General features: G+C 39.0%; 1 non-coding gene across 1 annotated transcript; it reads right to left on the bottom strand.

Annotated features, from left to right (window-relative positions):
• Positions 1,128-1,199, bottom strand: TRNAR-CCU. The gene has a single exon. It is a non-coding gene; the product is annotated as a tRNA-Arg (tRNA).

The raw sequence follows: 20,909 nt of genomic DNA, 5'->3' as shown, positions 1-20,909 counted from the left end.
TGCAATGTATATACTAAATAGACTGTCATTATACAAAAAATATACTAAAATAGACTGTCACTATACAATTTATATACAATAGACCGTCACTATACAAAATATATACAAAATAGACTGTCACTATACAAAAATATACTAAATAGATTGCCACTATAAAATTTATATATACTAGACCATCATTATACAAAATATATACAAAATCTGTCACTATACAAAATACAAAATATATACAAAAATAGACTGTCATTATACAAAAAATATACAAAATAGACTGTCACTATACAAAAAATATACAAAATAGACTGTCACTATACAAAAAATATACAAAATAGACTGTCACTATACAAAATAGACTATCACTATACAAAAAATATACAAAATAAATGCAACTATACAAAATATATGCAAAAAAGACTGTCACTACACAAAAATACATGATACACTCCAAATACACAGTGTGCACACATTACACATACAAAATTGTATATAATTTATGTACACTATTTTTACATATTAGAAAATACACATTATATACAATTTTGATACATTGTTCAGACAGATTATACATTCGCGATACAAAATACATTTGGGGTACACAAATATATACACTTTAGATACACAAGCACACTCGAGATAGGCTCAATATACACTAAGGATACACTGTCGAACTTAGGATACAATATTTATACATTGCAAAATAATGTTGGATTACTAACACCTTCTCAAGTTGACATAGTAAATTATTGTAAATACTGTCACGCTGAAATCTCGAGTTGGATTTGGTCGAAAATCAATCCCGAGATTGGTGCTCATGCTTCACTCAAGTTCGATAATTTAAAAGAAGAGAAGAGCCTTACAAAACCTCATTATCATTTAATTATTCCATCATATAATATTCGTTCTAAGATCTACCTAAAAATAAGAAACTATCATGATAGCATATCTTGAAAACAAGCTACACATGAAATTTAATAATCTAACATCATGTGCAAGCAAAATAGTATATAACACTCAGCCACCTTCTTAGTGAGTGAAATATGACCTGCATTACATATTTCATTCAATTGTTAGCCAATACTTATCAGATCCAGAAGAACATTTAAAAAGGCAAAAAAGGAACGTTCTGTCGCGCCAGGTAGGAGTCGAACCTACGACCTTCAGCTTAGGAAACAGGAGCTCTATCCACTGAGCTACGGCGCTTATGTTGTCATACTCTCCTTTCGGCTACTATATGCAATACGTTTGGGCCGAAGGGCCATTTTTTGTAAGTAGGACAAAACATGGGCTATTAAAATTTTGAGGGGCTATAGAGGGTAGTTTTCTCCCTCTACATATGCCTGTTTCAACTTTACCCGTGAATCATTCCCAGCCCAACGAATTAGTAACTATTAGCCCTGTTTAGACTTGATTCTGAACATTCTTTAATAAATTTGTAACCAATGATAACTAGTATTAGTACCATGCGATGCGCGGATAAACCATATCAAATTATGATTTGGGTTATTTGGATTATGGGCAAATAACCTTAAAATTAAAACTTCTATATAAAAATTATAAATAATTATTAGTAGATATTTATTACGAAGCAGGATATGAAACCATTTTTCAAATCTCATAGTGGATAATCTGTTTTCTTTTTCTATATCCGTAATAACCCAACCCCCTTGATTTTGGCACTGGTATTTTATCGAGAAATTTTCAAAAATCACTATTGTTTAGTGGCTATTAACTTCTTATAGCTAGCATATACATAATTACTTCCTGTAGCTACTATTTAGTTGTTAAGCGACAGTATTCGATGTATTCGCGATACTGTATTCATGAATACAGTAACGGAATTCGCCTAAAAAATAGGGGAGTCCAGCTATGCGACTGTATTCGCGCTATTGTATTCATGAATACAATCGCGAAATTCGCCTAACAAATAGGGAGTCCAGTTGTTTAATAACGGAAAGAAGATCAATTAGCGTATATCACTCCTAATTTAGCTCAACAAAATCAATTCTTCGTTGCTAATGTGTTGTATTCCATGTATTTGAGTGACTATATTTATAAATACAATAAGGTAATCCGCCTAAAAACAGGGATTACTGTTGTTTAATTATGTATTCCATGTACCGCGGGAATGTATTTATAAATACAGTAAGGTAATCTTCCTAAAAAATAGTTCTTGAATTATTCTTGTATTGAATTGTTCCTTCCTTCCATGACTTACTGATTAGTTGCTACTTGCCTTAATTGTATTACTTGCTCACCTTAATTGTCACGTACTTGACTTGTTTTTTTACGTTTGTATTATTTGTAGTATTATGTTGATTAGTACGTGGTTCCTTTATTACTTTCCTTTCATATTCCTTAATTGTAGAGGTTCTTGTAAATTGAGCTATTGAAGTGATTGCTTTTATTGTCAATATTTGTGGACCGCGTTGCACGCCTCAATGGTTGTGATATGGTGGAATAAGAGAGGATTTTGATATTGATTATAATGATATGGTGGGATCGGGTTGAGCGCCGCAACAGTTGTGAATGTGATAATTGGTGTTAATAGATTATGATACGGTAAAATAAGGGAGCAATATGATATTGATTATGATGATATAGTGGGATCGGGTTGCACACCGCGATGGATTTGATATGTGATTCTTGATATTGATAAATGATATTATGGTGGAATAAGGGAGGATTGTGTGTGCACGGTGGGATAGGGTTGCGTGCTGCAACAGATTATGTATGTTGTACTCACTGTGTTATTGTGTTAGTTTTCAACCTTTTATATGATATTTTTAAGGTCTGATATTCTGGATTCTCTGGTTGCGAGGATTGAGCTCATTATCATAAATTAACTTATTTACCTTCATTTCCTGTTTCCTTCCCTGTTATTATTATTATTACTGCATGCAGGTAATTATAAGTGACCCGCCTTAGCCTAGTCACTACTTCGTCGAGGTTAGGCTCGGTACTTACAGAGTACATGGTGTTGGTTGTACTCATACTACACTCGACACTTTTGTACAGTTTTGGGAGTTGGTCACAGCAGCGGTCAGTAGGTTGCTCGAATCCGGTGCTTGACGGAGACTTGAGGTACAGCTGCATAGCGTTTGCAACCCTCAAGTCCCCCTCTACATTTCTCTAGCTGTTTATTTCGATTCAGACAGTTATGCTTTCATTCAAACTATTATTGGTAGTACTCTAGACGCTCGCGTATTCGTGACACCAGTTTTGGGATTTGTATCTGGTTATCGTCATGTATCAGATTTGTCTACTTTATTTCAGTTTATTTAGCTTATTGGTTTTCATTTTATTTGAATTATTAAAAAGTATTACTCCCTCCGTTCCAATTTATGTGAACCTGTTTGACTGGGCACGGAGTTTAAGAAAAAATGAAGACTTTTAGAATTTGTGGTCCTAAACAAGTCCAAATGGGGCACAGAGGGAGTAATAATTAAGGGTAGAGTTGTAAGTTTAAGCTAAATTGTTACCAAATTTAGAAAGGGTTCATTCTTTTTGGAACGGACCAAAAAGGAAATAGGTTCACATAAATTGGAACAGAGAGAGTAATAATTACATCTAACGTTGGCTTGCCTAGCAAGTGAAATGTTATGCGCTATCATGGTTCCGAGGGTAGGAATTCCGGATCGTGACAACACACAGGGAGGAGCTCTATCTAGGCAAAGGTCCAAGTAGTTGTAAGGAAACTGTCGATGATGATTCATTTATCTCATTGCGTGAAATAGGAGATATTAATGTGTGTAACTGCAAGGGTTGCTCCGTTGAGGAAGAGGAAGGTCTGCATGAGGCATCACATTGTGGTTCTAAAGGGAGATGGTGGTGGATACATGACAGCACTTGGACATTGATAGGAGCAATAGTATGTGTTGACTAGTGGGCATCGTAGCATCATTCGTAGCCTCAAATGGGAACACATGTTAATCAAATATAACATGACGTGAGACATAAAACTTTGCAGAACATGGATCAAAATGCTTGTAACCTTTATGAATCTTACTATAGCCTAAGAAAACAAATAGTTTAGAGTGAAGTGAAAGCTTACTCTTTGTATATGGACGAAGCCAAGGAAAGCATAAACATCGAAAAATGCACGAAAAGGAATAATCATAATTCATGTTAAATAAAACTTTAAAGGGAGATTGGTGATTTAAACGGGGAGCTGGAAGTCTATTGCTAGTGTAAACAGTAGTTTCAAAGGCATTATTCCAAAAAAATTCTGGAACATTAGCTCGTGTTAATAATGCATGTCCTGTCTCAACAATATGACGATGTTCACGTTCAACACAACCATCCTGCTCTAGGGTGTAGGGACATAAAGAATGTTGTGTAATACCATTCTCACATAAATAAGAAGTTAAGGCTTGAAATTCACACACACACCCACACCAATCTACTTGAAAGGACTTGATGGAGCGACCAAAGAATTTTTCAACAGTTGTCTGAAATTGGATAGAGACGGATAATACTTCAAATTTAAATTGGAGAAAATAAATTCAGGTATATTTGCTAAAATGATCAAAGCACATAACATAATAGTGATATACATCATTAGAAGTAACGGGGGAGGACCCCAAATATCAAAAAAATCAAATCTAAAGGGCCATTGACCTTAAAACCGGACTCAACAAAGGGAATTTTGTTACTCTTGCTAACAACACAATCTGAACATAAACTAGAGGAATTATAACTAGAAGAACAAAAAATATTGGATGGCAAAGCCCGACGAACAGTAGGATAAGAGGCATGAGCTAAGCGAGCATGCTAGACACCAAGTGAAGCAGCATAGAAAGCACGTGAGAGATACGACTGCAGAGTTAGGAGTGCGTATAAGCCATCATCTTTCGGCCCTTTGTGAAGAATGCCCCTCGTTTTCAAAGCCTTAATAAAAAAAATAACCAGGAAAAATTCAATACAATCCTGATCAGAATTAATAAAATAATTAATGGAAAATAGATTTTATTTGGCATCTGGAATATGAAGAAAGTTATCAAGAGAAAATTTTCGATTAGAAATAGATATAGAACCTTTTTCCAATATGAGAGATGGGCAGTGTTGAATCATTTACCTAAGGTTACTTCCTCAGGACCTTGATACTAGGAATGGATGGCTAAGTTATCCAGATCAGCTATTAAATGATGTGTGGTACCATTATCCATCAACCAGTTCTGGCTAGGATGTGTTGAGTGCTTCCTAAATTGGAGGGAGGACGACATGTAACTCTAGGACTATTATTAGACTTGGGTGAAGGCCAAACTCGTGCAATATGACCCTTGCCTTTACAATTGTGACAAATAATTCCAGAAGTATCATATTGTGCTTGTGTACTAGTGGAGTTTAAATGGTTATGATTCTGTAATTGCTGAGAATATCCTTCACCACTAGCATGCCACGACCCCAACCTCCACGACCTCTACCTTGGCCTCGTGTGGGTGATAATGAGATTTAAGTGTAATGAGTAGTGGGGTCTATAACAGTAAGGTCTTCATCCCTTTTTAATTGTCTTTCTTCATTCAATAATATGCAATAAAGGGCTTCGAATGAAATATCTTCATGACGAGATTCAAGGGCTCTTCTGAATGGGTGATAGGCAGGACCTAGACCGGCAAGTACAAACTCGACGAGTTAATCATTATGGCTGGGTGCTGCAGAGCAGCAAGATTATCTGAAATCCCCTAGGCTCCTTGAACATAGCTCTCAATGGTGGCATTATCTCAATGCAAAGTATGCAATTGCGTCTTTAGTTCACGAACTTGTGGCCTAGAACCTAACGCATAGGCTGTCACGAGTTTATCCCAGGCTTCACAAGCAGTTTCTGCTCCAACCAAATGCGGTAAAACACTTTTCGATACCGAAGCAACAATCCAGTTCAACACAAGTTAATCTTGACAAACCCAAAATTTATAGGCTGGATTAGGTTGTTTATCATCTAAAAACTCGGCTGGTGTTGGTTCGCTACCATCAATATGATGGTTAAGACCACAACCACACACCATGGGAAGAAACTGAGTCTTCCATAACAGGAAATTTGATGAAGTGAGCTTTGCCGTTCAAGCAAGATTTTGTGTGGAAAGGTATGCAATCATAGTATTGCTTGAAGAGGCTATGTCTTTCGACATGCTATATTATTTTAGTGCTACGAGAAAGTTAGGCCACTATGGCTCTTTATACTATGAAAGAGTGCCAATCCTCTGTATTCCATGTATGATATACACATCGTGAATATATATACATATTGGGCTTAGCAGTTCTAACTAAATTACATAAGGAATTTTTACATTCCTATGCCATATAGGAAACTATATTACCCTCAATGTTTAAGGTTTGATATAATTACATTTAGTATATCTAATTACCAATTATATACCATTAGTGGTTTTTAAGGGTATTAATTACACTCCTAATTTAATGGTGCCGTATATTCCTTCTAATACCACTCCCCCCACGTTTCTCTCTTCAATTCCAACACCTTCACCCACGTTTCCCTCCCACACCCACGATCTCTGTATCAAAATCCCATTACTTCTTCATAGCCAAGGCTTTGAATTCGAATTTGGGTGTTCAAAAGACATTGTTTGTTTGGATTGGATGTTGTTGCAAAGATTTGAGAATTCTCTCTACGTCTCTCTCTATCTCGCAATCCCAAATTTAAGTAATATAAGAGGAAAGGAAAAGAGAGCAGCAATTCCACCATTGACAGCCATTAAAAAGCTTTGAAGCTTTGAATTCTAATTTGGGTTTCAAAAATTATTATTTGTTTGGATTGGGTGTTGTTGTAAATAATTGGAAATATGATTTGGAGTTTATATCTCAATTTTGAGGGGGTTTGGTGAAGATTAGAATTGGTTTTGGCTGAATTTCAGATTGAAACTCGAAGAAGAAGAAGAAGACATGACATACATTATATTTGCAGAAATTGTAGATAAATTGTAGAAAAATTGTAGACTGTTGTTTATTTATTTTTCAGCTTTGTGTTTTTTTGTGTTAAAAGTTTTGATGGGAGCTTGTTATTCCACTTCGTCTGTGTTGGAGCTAACTTGTGCAGAGGAGAAGATATTTTTTAAGTTATATATATTGCTATACCTTTAAATTCAAGAAGTATGGTTGTATTGTATTTAAAGAGGCGTGAATTTGTAGAATAGGTTGAATGTGAGGAGTGAGTCAATAAGACTCACAATGGCTTGTTTTCTACATTTAATCTACAACAAAACTACATATCATTTGAAAAATTAATATGAAAATACAGAATTTCAATGTTTCTACAAATTATCTACAAAATATCTACAAACTAGGTACATTAAATTTTAATATCTCAATTCCTATTCAATTGTAGCATAATTGGGATTTTCAACATAATTGCGTTATTTGCAAAAGATTTGTAGAAGTTTTAGTCGTTTTTGATTTGTGAAAACAGAAAACAAAGCATCTACAATCAGAATAAAAATAATCTACAATTTATCTACAAAATATCTACAAACTGGGTACATTGAATTTTAATATCCCGATTCCCATTCAATTGTAGCATAATTGGGATATTTGACATAATTGCGTTTTTTCAGAAGATTTGTAGAAGTTTTAGTCGTTTTTTATTTGTGAAAACAGAAAATAAAGCATCTACAATCAGAATACAAATAATCTACAATTTATCTACAAAATATCTACAAACTTGGTACATATTTGGACTCGACATGCTTCCCCTGAAATGTATGTTTCACATTTTTGATACATATTTTTGTCCAAAATAGTACTAAATCATCCACTTAAATACAATTTTTATACAATGTTGTTCAACTTTCATACAATAGGTAAATGAATGAAAGAAAAATAAATAAACAACAGTCTACAATTTTTCACAATTTTTCTACGATTTCTGCAATATAATGTATGTCATGTCGTCTTCTTCTTCTTCTTCTTCTTCTTCTTCTTCTTCTTCTTCTTCTTCGTAGTTTCAATTCCGAAATTCAGCCTAAATCAAGTCTAATCTTCACCAAACCCCTCAACTATTGAGTATACTAAACNAATCACATTACCTTTCCAATTAGCAGTACCATTTCCTTGATTATCTGAGGCTACCCATTGCCTAAGGGTCTTATGAACTTCCTTTCAGAACTGAACTGTAACCTAGCACACGCCAGTCTCGGCCCTCTACAACATACCGCATATACCATACCATCCAGGAATAACATGAAAACTTTTATCTCCCTTCCGAGCCACAGAAATCTACTCGCTCGACTAGTCAAGAACTTCCATTGATCCCATCTAGAAGAAAACTCATTACACATTCCATGCTTCGCATGCCCATAGAAGATATATACATCTCCAATCCACGGTAAAACTCAACAAGAACTCTCTCCCAATTCCATTTGCACAAGCTAAACTGCCAGGACTGAATCCTTCTATCCAAACCAAGCTAAGCAAGCTGTCAGAACTCAAGAGCTTTGCTGCACAATACCTGCAAAAGCACATTACCTCGAACACATACGAAGAATTAATCATATCCTTATCTTACCGATTCGATCCACTAACAAGCTACTTCATTTATCTAGATTTCCTTCTGATTCATTTTCAACTTGATATCCCCTCTTGCTGTAGCACCACAATGCCTCAACCCAGGTTACCACACGAGACTCAAACATAAGACCACACTGTCTAAGACCCATAAGCCACTGAATACTCTCTCAAATGTTCCTAGAAATACCACATTCCAGAATACTTTACTCTGAAGAACTTCCTGCGAATCTAAATTCGTTACCTTTACTTTCCAGATACTGATACATAGAATCCCATAATTATCATAAAATACCACAAGTCTTGACCTTTCCGATGAAAACACCGTCTCTAACCACATACACAACCTTAAGACACCTGATTTGTTACATGTAGAATCTTGAACACAATAAACCATTCTCGAGAGTCATTCACTCTTATTCAACTGCAAATTACCTGACTTAACGAACAGAACCACTCGTGCCTTATTGGCACTCCGATACCGCAAAATTAGATCCTCATCCCAATACAGCCCAGCAACTTCCTGCTCTATGCACCGAGCATTCTTTACCAACAACAAGTCTGGACATTCCGTGATTCTCATACCCTATGGAACATAATATAACCTTTGTCAAAATTTTGCTTCACTCGTGCCATCCTCGGCTCAATTTCTGCAACCTGAACTGATCCGCCAGCATACCTCGAAACGGAACCGACATAGCACATCACCGTGCAATCAGCTAATCAACAGCAACCTCCCCAACTTGGCTCGAAGCCATATATCAGGACACACTCAACAACTCATAACACTTTTACTCTAATGATGCCACAGTGCCATAGTGAGATTAAACTCAAATCATGTACAAGTTTGTGAAAAAACAGATCATCTAGTACTGTAATCCTCTACAAACCTCGCATTCATCCCCACATCAGTTGAGTCCACCCTCTTGAGCGACCCGAATTTTCAAATTACAACACGTACCCTTCAATAACACACGAGATCTTCTAACATACACATAAGGATCATACCACTTAAGAACACTCCGCAGGAGATAACCCACCTGTTTCGCCTCAATTTAGTATTTCCGCATACCTTCCACCGTCATACATATTACACAGTCATTTAGTCTTCCTGAGTCTGAACTCATACCGCCACACGTAATGCCCTTCACTCCCCAACTAGAAGACACGAAAATATTCTTCACGCGCTCATAACTCGGACTACACATCATATCACAATAGGAATCGAACACTTAACAGCTCATCTATTATTCAGCAGACTCCTTCGTCACTACCAAGATCACATAGATACATCTCGCAGTACTACATACTCATCACATGGATATCCAACCGCCATTCCGGCTAATAAGGACAATACTGAACATATAAGTTTGAAACACTTGCTCACATAATTAGCACCTCGGTGCTCAAGCCATAGGCAAAGATCCGGCCTCAAGTCCTCCAGACTGGCCCAACATACTCACAAAGATTACCTCTCGCCCCTCGATCGGGGAATCACAAGCCATCAAGGCACATATACTATCGAGCGCTCATGTGTGCATACAGACGTGTGGAAGGAATTTCAAGAGTTATATCTCAAGCTGAATCGAGTACGCACGATAAGAATTCCAAGAATGGGAGGTTTTCCTAAAGGTTCTGCAGCCTCCCGAGGAGAAATACAGGCGTCCCCGTTCCGTTCCGCGAGACTCTACTAAACCTTCTCATGAATCGTGAGACCTAGTAACCTAGGCTCTGATACCAACTTGTCACGACCCAATTTCCAACCCGATCGTGATGGCGCCTCTCGTGAAGACAAGGCCAGCCAACTAACCTAAATCGTCTCTTTAACAATTATTAAACATAAATGAATAGATAAATACAACTTAACGACAATAATAACCAGTATTTACACCCCAACACAACCCGATCGGGGTGTCACAAGTCACGAGCATCTAAAGAAGTCTGAACACGACTACAGGGTCAATAATATACAAAATAAAATCTGGAATCAAAAGACGAAGTCCGGTGCCGCGAACGCTGGCGGTCACCTTGCTCAGCTACAATGGTAATACCTTCGTTTAGCTAATAAACCGCTATCGGGTGAACAATACCTGCAACTGCACGCGAGGTGCAGGGAGTAAAGTGAGTACTCCAACTCAGTGAGCAATAAAAGTAAATAATAACTGAGCGGTAAGAAATCACGTAAAAGCACTCCATCAAGCTGTATAGGACAGTGCAAATCTTTGAGAAAAACAGTGAGACCATAAAAATCCTTTAGAAAATATCTGGGCTCAGTTAAAACCTCTTTTGAAAATATCCTTTCCAACAGTTAAGCAAATGAATGCGAAATCAGATAGTGCACGTCAGCACATAAGTCAGCCCCTCGGGCACAACACTCCACAAACAATTAACACCAGTTCGTCTGGTACACGGTGCAAGAAGTAGCATGGATGCCAATAAAATGAGAGTGCTGAATGTTATGACATGTAATACGAACAGGAACTAATGCATGAGTGCAATGCAATGCATATGATCGCTGCGGTGTGCATCCCGATCCATTTGGGTACCCGCGCTCACTGTGGGGGTTCAGACTCCGGAGGGGCTCCTACAGCCCAAGCGCACTATCAATATAACACCGCTGCGGCGTGCAGCCCGAGCCATCCATATATTTAGAAATCACTATAACACTGCTGCGGCGCGCAGCCCGATCCATGCTCAGTCCAGAAATGCACCTAAGCCCCTTGGGCAATAATAAAATAGCGGTTCTCAGTTCAAAACGTCAGTAAAATATCATTTAAGTTTTCAAATCATGAAAAATGGCTAAATTTGCAAAACAGTATTAAAACCCTGGACCGAGATCAAATAACATGCAAAGTAATGCAAAAATAGTGATATCAATCCCTAAAGGATTCAAATAATCGGCACGAAGCCCAAAACATGGCAATCAGCCCAAATCATGATGATAACAAGTAGTTTCAGTCACATACGTAGTAATTTCATCAATCGGGACGGACCAAGTCACAATCCCCAACGGTGCTCTTCCCCACGCTCATATCTGGCGTGCAAGTCACCTCAATACAGCACTATGATGTGCAAATCCGGGGTTTCAAACCCTCAGGATATCATTTACAAGTATTACTCACCTCGAACTGGCGAAATCTCAAGCCCGCGATGCCTTTGCCCCTCAAATCGGCCTCCTAGCGCGTCGAATCTAACCAAAATCAGGGCGAATACATCACAATATGCCAATGGGACAATACCCAATCGAAAACAGTCGAAAAATAGCAACAATCTCGAAACTAGCAAAACCCGAGCCCGGACCCACTTCTCAAAAAATTACAAAACTCACATTACCGGATTCCTCATCTCGCCACGAGTTCATACATACCAAGAACTCCAAAATCTGAGCTCAAATGACCTGTCAAATCCCAAATTGAAATATCAAAAACTCAAGCCTAGTCCATCAATTTTAGGCTTAATTCCCTGAATTTCTAGGTTAATTTCACATAATAGACATGTTTTTAACTCAAAAATCTTACCTTCAATAAACTCCAGTCGAAACCCTCTTCAATTGCTCCCATAAAGCTCTCAAGATGCTCAACAATGGAGGAAAATAATACCTAGCTCGCAGAGGAAATATTTAATAATCAGCCCAGCACTTTCGCTTATGCGGTCCCCATCCCGCTTCTGCGGGACCGCTTCCGCGCTATGCCTTCCGCTTCTGCGGAAATCCCACTCTCGAACCAAACCGCTTCTGCGGTCACAACATCGCATAAGCGATTCCGCTTTTGCGGCTACACCAACGCTTCTGCGGAACCAGGCGCCCAGGCCTCCTCACCGCTTCTGCGGTCAACCCATCGCTTAAGCGGGTTTGCTTCTGCGGTCCAAGACTCGCAGAAGCGAGAATACCAGATATCAGCAACATTTGAAATCTCCAAATCCAAATTTCATCCCGCTAGCCATCCGAAATCACCCCGAGGCCCCCCGGGACCTCAACCAAAAGCACCAACATGTCTTAAAAAATTATCCAAACTTGTTCCAATCATCACAACACATCAAACAACACTAAAATCATCAATTCTCATCGGATTCAAGCCTAAGTTCTTTTAAAACTTCCGAAACCAGCATTCGATCAAAAACCCCACCAAACGACGTCCGAATGACCTGAAATTTTGCACACACATCAAAAATCACATATCGAAGCTACAGCAACTCTCGGAATTCCATTCCGACCCTCGGATCAAAATCTCACCTATCAACCGTAATTCGCCAAAATACTAACTTCGCCAATTCAAGCCTAATTCTATATCGGACCTCCAAAATCAATTCCGATCGCACTCCTAAGTCACCAATCATCCCCCGAAGCTAACCGAATCACCGGAAATTACATCTGAGCCCTCTAACTCAATAATCAATATTCGGTTGACTTTTCCAACTTAAGCTTTCCTTAAAGAGACTAAGTGTCTCATTTCTTATCAAGACCAATCCAAATCAACTCTAACACACCACATACCGATTACGAAACCTGAAGAAGCATGAAATGGGGGAAACGGAGCAATAACACATGAGACGACGGGTCAGGTCATCACACATAAAAAGTAATTGGGAAATATGGTGCCGGATATTAATCCTATTGCAAAATGTACCTTTTTTGCCTTGAGGTTTTGCTACATCTATCAAAAGATATTATCAAAAGAACTTCAAATTTGAAAAGTTTTACTACAACTTGTATGGGCCAAAAAATATTTTTGATATAGGCAGGCCACGTCAGCACCATGATAGCCTTCGTCGGCTGCCACGTGCTATCAGTTTGGTCTCCACAGAGATCTGCCCCAGGTCGAAGTAGCCTCGAAACGATCGTGAGGTCATCGTGGTTAAAGATAGGATACAATAAAGAATATTCTAGTGGATATTCTCTGCACCTATACTATTAGAGTTTCTAGGAACATGCATGTTCCCTATAAATAAAAAGAGACACAATGATAGGGGACATGAGATATTCATTTATAAAAAGTACATTGACTTTATAAAGAGAATATGGTCCTATTGCAAGCATACAAAAATAACCTTTATACTAAGATTCTTGTCTAGCATTTTTACTGGATCCAAGAACAACCTAAGTGTTCAAAGGCTTATCAATCATTCATCATTGTCGAAGAAAATATACACAGAGCTCACCCTTTTTGGGTGACTCATGTGTTTCTATTTACTTAAATTCCATTATTTGCTATTTATTGCCATTTAATGCCCTACCCCATCTTTGGATCATTGACACTGTTATTATTGCTTATATTCATCGCCAATCGAATAGATATACAAGTTATTTGTCATAAAATCGATAGCTTTGTCTTTAGGATATTATTATTAGCTAAGATTGACTCTTCTATATTAAAATCTAATTGGTTGAACCAAGACCTATATTTTTGGTCAAACAGTTTGGCGCCTTCTGTGAGGAGTTCTTAATTAGCTAATTTTTTAGTTTCCTTTAGATCTATAGCTAATGTAAGTCACTAACCACAAACCCCAAGATCTTTCTCTTTCTTTGCACGCACAAAAACCTACATGGCAGGTAACCAAGGAGAGAGGACTAAAGTAACAGGTTATTTTCTTAGCAACCTCATGAACTCTATCAACGAGAGTTGTGAAACATAGGCAAGGATGTGACGCTCACTGTCTCCCTCAGGCACGAGAGGTTCCCCCCCATTGTAGCTAAGGGTGTTCATGGTTCGGTTTGGATCGATTTTTCCCTAAAAAGAAACCGAACCAAGTCGGTTATTCAAATATTGGAACCAAACCAAACCAATTAGTTCGATTTTTTATCGATTTGGTGTTTGTCGTTTTTTGTCAGGTTTTGTGATGATCCGGTCAGTCGTTTCATGAGTTACCGCTCCGTTTTCCCCATTCCTGCTTCTTTATGCTTCGTTATCCATGTTTTATGTGGTTGAGTTGATTGGGTTGAGTTCGGAGTGAATTTGGAAAGAAATGAGACACTTAGTCTCTTTAAGGAAGGCTTAGTTTGGAAAAGTCAACCGGATGTTGACTTATGCATTAGAACGCTCGGATGTAATTTCCGATGATTCGGTTAGCTTCGGGGGATGATTTGTGACTTAGGAGTGTGATCGGAAGTGGTTTTGGAGGCCCGGTGTAGAATTAGGCTTGAATTGGCGAAGTTAGTATTTTGGCGAATTCCGGTTGATAGGTGAGATTTTGATCGAGGATCGGAATGGAATTCCGAGAGTTACTGTAGCTTCGTTATGTGATTTGGGATGTGTGTGTAAAATATCAGGTCATTCGGAGATGATTTGGTTGGGTTTTTGATCAAATGTGTGTTTCGGAAGTTTTAGAAGAACTTAGGCTTGAATTCGATGTAATTTGATGGTTTTGGTGTTGTTTGAGGCATTTTGATGATTGGAACAAGTTTGAATGATGTTTTAGGATGTGTTGGTGCTTTTGGTTGAGGTCCCGGGGGCCTCGGGTGTGTTTCGGATGGCCAATCGGACCATTTCTTAAGTTTCAAAGTTGCAGATTTTTCAGTTCTTGAGTTGCAGAGATTTTGGCCTTCGCGATCGCGGGGGTGGTGTCGCGATCGCATAGAGGAGAATTGGGAGGTAGGAAGTTTGTTCATCGCGTTCGCATTCAGTTGTTCGCGATCGCAGAGGGTTAGCAGGTGAAGCTTCGCGTTCGCGTAAGACCCTCCGCGTTCGCATAAGAGGATCTGGGGGCCAGCATGTTGTTCTTCGCGTTCGCATCATAATGAACGCGTTCGCGTAGTTTTGGGAGGTAAGGCATCGCGTTCGCGGGGCCCTTGTCGCGTTCTCATAGAGTCATTTTGAGGGGCCGGGATTTTGTTCTTCGTGATCGCGAGCCTTGGGCCGCGATCGCATAGAAAGAAATCAGTTTAGCTGGCAGAATGTTTAAAAACATTTCCTCCGCGAGTCTAAGCCCTTTTTCCTCCATTGTTGAACATTTTGAGAGCTATTTGGGAGAAATTGAAGATGTTTCGAAGAGGATTGATTGGAGGTAAGTTCTATGAACTAAAAACATGATCTGTGTAGAATTAACCTAGAAATTCATGGAAATTTAGCCAAAAATGGAAGAACTAGGGCTTGTGATTTTGAGATTTTAAATTGGGATTGAGGGGTTATTCGAACTCCGATTTTGGTGTTCTTTATATGCATAGACTCGTGGCGAGATAAGGAACCCACTGATGTGAATATTTATGAGTTTCGAGAAGTGGGCCCGGGGCTCGGGTTTTGCTAATTTCGGGATTTGTGTCCGTTGTTGATTGTTTTCGCTTGGGCTTTGCTCCCTTAGCATATTGTGACGTATTCGCTCTATTTTTGGATAGATTCGACGCGCGTGGAGACCGGTTCGAGAAGCAAAGGCGTCGCGAGCTAGATGTTTAGTCGGTTCGAGGTGAGTAATGATTGTAAATGATATCCTGAGGGTTTGAAACCCCGGATTGCACATCGTAGTGCTATATTGAGGTGACTTGCACGCCGGATAGCGAGCGTGGGGTAGAGCACCATTGGGGATTGTGACTTGGTCCGTCCCGATTGATGATTTTACTGTGTAATTGACTGAAACTTATTTGTTATCATCATGACTTGGGCTGATTTCCATATTTGGGCTTCGTGCCAGCTATTTGAACCCCTTCGGGGATGGTCGTTGGTATTTCCTCACTGTTTTGATTTTATACTTGAACTCAGTCATGTATTTTTTTCATTGTTTTTAAAACTCAGCCAAGTTTACTTGCTTTAACATTTGAAATGATATTTCCAATAATATTTTGGCTGAGCATCATGTTTATTGTTGCCCGAATGGCTTATGTGATTTTGTTGACTGAGTTAGGCTGAGGGATGTATTGTGAGGATACTTTTGGATCGGGCTGCACGCCGCATCAATATATATATATATATATATATCTATACGGATCGGGCTGCACTGCTCAGCAGTGTTATACTATTACTGGCACGAGATCAAGGGCCTAGATTTGATGCCACGAGATGGCTTGATATTGCGCTTGGACCGTAAGGGGCCCCTCCCGGAGTCTGCACACCCCCAGTGAGCGCCGTCGACGATAAATGGATCGGGCTGTACGCCGCAGCGATATGTGGATCGGGCTGCACGCCGCAGCGGTACTAGTATTGTTCTATGTGTTTACTTTATTTCATTTGTCTGCCATTATCTGTTGTCTGTGTTACTTCACGGGGTATCTACCTGATTGCCTGGCATTATCTGTTGAGTGAGTGTTGTGCCCGAGGGGCGGATTTCTGTTCTTATCTGCACTAATTGTTTTGCATTTATTCGCATAACCGTTGAAAAAGTCATTTTCAAAAGAGGTTTGAACTGAGCTAGTAAACGTGCTCAAGTGTCACGACCCAAGATCCACTAAGGGTCGTGGTGGCGCCGGACACTGCTGTCAGGCAATCCAACCAAATTGCTTGATGAAGTTCTTATTTTAACGATCTTGAAAACTAAGATTTTCCTTAAATTTTATAAATGAAAAGATAACCGCTTGAATTAAAACTAAATGATAAGCAATTAATACAAAATTTTTCAAAACCATCCAGAACCCGGTGTCACAAGTGCATGAGCATTTATTAAGAAGGGAATAAAACACAACAACTGTCTGAAACACAATATTGGACAGAAAATAAATACAGATAACTAAAGAGACTCTACTGGTTGCGGGTCGCCTCGAGAAGTGCAGCTCACCTAAGTCTCCGTATCAACCATGCTACTACGCCCAGTAGGCCACTAGAGTTACATATACCTGTACAACAAAAATGCACATAAGTGTAGTATGAGTACAAAAACAACGTGTACTCAATGAGTATCCCGTCTAATCTCGAAGTAGAGACGAGATGGTCGACTTCGACACTTACTAGTGGTCCAATAATGATGTCAATAATACATTAAATTGTGGATTTCTATAAACATGATTTTAATCCAATAGAAGGAGACAAGTAAACAATTAATTCGTTTATAGGAAATTTCCAAAATTTCTTTTCATTATAATCCAAATATTCTCAAGCCATGAAGAGGCAATAACAACTTTAATAAGTTCAAGGCAGCAATACAAGCATGCGCAAATCAGGCCGAGGCGTACGACCCGCTCCAACAGAAAATAAACTGTGCACTGCCGAGGGTCGAACGACGCGAACCATAGATGCATCTATTACTCCACTCGCGAACTATCCATGCGACGCGGTCAACATAAAATAAACAATCACCCTGCTCGCGAATCATACATGCGACGCAGGCACACATAGAAATACATGCTCAGATAGCCAATTAAGAATTTATCGGGGAATATTTATTCAATAAAAGCCACTTTCTCTTTTAACAATTTAAGAAAAAAAGTTTAATAATTTTTGAAATTTATTTAGCAATTCGACTGGATTTAGGCAATTCAACTGTAAACAACATTATAATTATTCCAAGTACAGCATACTTTTGGGTCCTAGACTACCCGGACAATAACATAATAGCAGCTATGCACGGACTCTCGTCACCTCGTGCGTACGTAGCCCCCACAAATAGGAGCACATAACCAATTATTTCACCTATGGGGACAATTCCCTCTTACAAGGTTAGAATGGAGACTCACCTCGCTCCGAAATTTCCATAACCGGCTTCCAAGCCCTTCCAACGACTCCAATTGATGCATAACGCCCCAAAACTATTCAAATAACGCGCAAACAAATAAAAATTCACTCTAATACTTGTAACAATTCAAATTATTTAAGTTCCCAACTCCGCTCGAAAAGTTGACCAAAATGCCCTCGGGCCCACGTGCACGGATTCCGAAATTTCTCGAAGATAAATTCTACCCATAGCTTTACTAAGTCAAATATACAATTTGCTCAAATTTTCATGCTCAAATTCAAGGTAAAAGTCCAAAATTCCAAGTTCTAGGTCTTCCCCAAAAATCCCAAATTTATACTAATTTTCCATGTCTAAATCCATGTAAGATCACATATTTAACTCAAAAATAGGAAGAAATCACTTACCTAGTGTTGCTTGGTGAAAATCCCTCCTTGAGCTCCCCAAAATAGTCCAAGCCAAATGAAAGAAATGGGCTGAAACTCGTGTTTAAAACAATCTGTCCAGGCTTCATCGAGTTGTACCTTACGCTGTGCAGGTTGTACATCCTATTACCATTTTCCCCTGCTATACACCTTTTATTAAAATGCACATAACTCCTTGTGGAAATATATCCAAATGACAAACGGTTTGAAGATCTAGAAACTAGATTCAAAGATCTTTCATTTGGTAGGTTGTACACCATATAACGCTTTATATATTCCGAGATATGAGCTTCTAAAGTAGGCCCCATACATCAGAAAATTCTGTCGAAACTGCTCCACCAACTATTTTTAATCGATCATAACTTTCTGATAAAATTCCAAATCATGAATGGTTTAACTTTCTGGAAACTAGCATGCAAGGGAAACAACTTTTATGTTTTACAAATTTTCAGATTCCTTATAGATTTCTAGATATAAGCTTCCAAAGTAGCCTCCTTGATTGGACCATTGCTGTCCAAAACAGCAATTGCAGCAGATTTTCAGCAGCTTTAAAGTTCCGAAATCGATCCGTTAGCCTTCCGAAATCCACCCGAGACCCTCGGGACTTCAACCAATTATACCAACATGTCCCAAAATACAATACGAACTTAGCCGAGGCTTTAAATCACATCAAACAACGTCAAAATCATGAATCGTACTTCAATCCAAAATTTTATGAACTTTAAAATTTCAAACTTGTACATTCGATGCCGAAATCCGTCAAATCACATCCGATTGACCTCAAATTTTGCACACAAGTCATATTCGACATTACAGACCTGCTTCAACTTTCGGAATTGGAATCCAAGCCCGATATCATAAAGTCAAACTCTCGGTCAAACTTCTCAAAAACCTTCAAATTTCTATCTTTAGCCAAATGACTTCAAAATGACCTACGGACCTCCGAATTCACTTCCGATCGCGCTCTCAACTCCAGAATCACCACATGGAGCTATTCCCAGACTCAGAATCCCAAACGAACATTGATAACCCTGAAATGCACTTCAACCTATACTTATGAAATTCCTCCAAAATGCTAACTTCCACAATAGGCGCCAAAACGTTCCCGGGTCTTCCAAAATCTGATCCGAACATACACCCAAGTCCGAAATCATCATACGACCTGCTGGAACCTTCGAATCCTGATTCCGAGATCGTTTACTCAAAAATCCAATCTTAGTCAATTCTTTCAACTTAAAGCTTCCGAAATAAGAATTCTCTTTCCAAATTGACTCTAAACTTCCCGAAATTCAATTCCGACCACGCGTACAAGTGACCTCAAACTGCTGAACGACGCGCTAGAGCTCAAAACAACCGGTCGGGTCGTTACATCAACAAGCCCACTCCATGCACGACTATAGAAACCGCAAGAACCCGCATAGTGCAACGAGCAAACGAACAGGGCGACCAACCAGACCCTCCAACATCTAGTATAACTCATAATATCACTAACAATGCAAGTGACAGCGTCCTCGCTGCTATTCAGAAGAGCAGGGAATAAATGGAGAATAAAAATAAAGCACTCAAAGATCAAATGAAAGAATACCAAGAACAGGTCAAAAAGATACCGGACGCCCCTAAGCTATTGCCGAAGAGGGACGGTGGTAGGTTCGTAGAAAAGTTGTACAGTGAAGAAGCTGCACCATATGCCATACCAAAATCCTTCAAAATGCCACCGTATTTCAGGATATACGACATAACGACTGACCCCGAGATCACGTGACTCACTATGTCACCGCGGTGAGAGGCAACAACCTTACAAAGGAATAAGTGTCCTCTATTTTGCTGAATAAATTCGGCGCAACTCTTATGGGAGGGGCATTGACATATTACTCACAGCTACCGGTCTGCTCCATAGAAACCTTCGAGGAAATGGTCGATAAGTGCGTAACAGCGCACGCCGGAGCCAAGAAAGTCGAAAGAAGAGTAAACGACATATTCACCATCAAGTAGTCCTTGGGAGAGGGACTGAGGTACTTCCTCGCCCGGTTCAACATTGTAAGGATGACCCTACCAAATGTGTTAGAGGGAATGACGGTCGCGGCTTATCAAAACGGGTTGAGTAGAGTGAAAGTACAAGAGGAGGGGTGAATTGTAGCCTTTTTAAATTTCTAGTTGACTACTCTTCAGACCTAGTCAACTTATGCAGAGACAGCCTGCACAAAACTGTTAGTCCTTTTTATTTAAACAAGTGTTAGTCACAATAAACAGTAAAGGAACAGAATATAATATGAGAGCGATAAAGTAAATGACACCAGGAACTTTTATACTGGTTCGGAACCAATGTGGTATCCTAATCCAGTCCTCTTGGGTTGGAAGAGTGTTGTCTTTTAGAGCTCTTTG

The sequence above is a fragment of the Nicotiana attenuata genome, chromosome 5 (genome assembly GCF_001879085.1).
Source record: "Nicotiana attenuata strain UT chromosome 5, NIATTr2, whole genome shotgun sequence".
Lineage (NCBI taxonomy): Eukaryota > Viridiplantae > Streptophyta > Magnoliopsida > Solanales > Solanaceae > Nicotiana > Nicotiana attenuata.
Note: the sequence above shows the minus strand (reverse complement) of the source record. Positions and strands in the feature narration are given on the sequence as shown.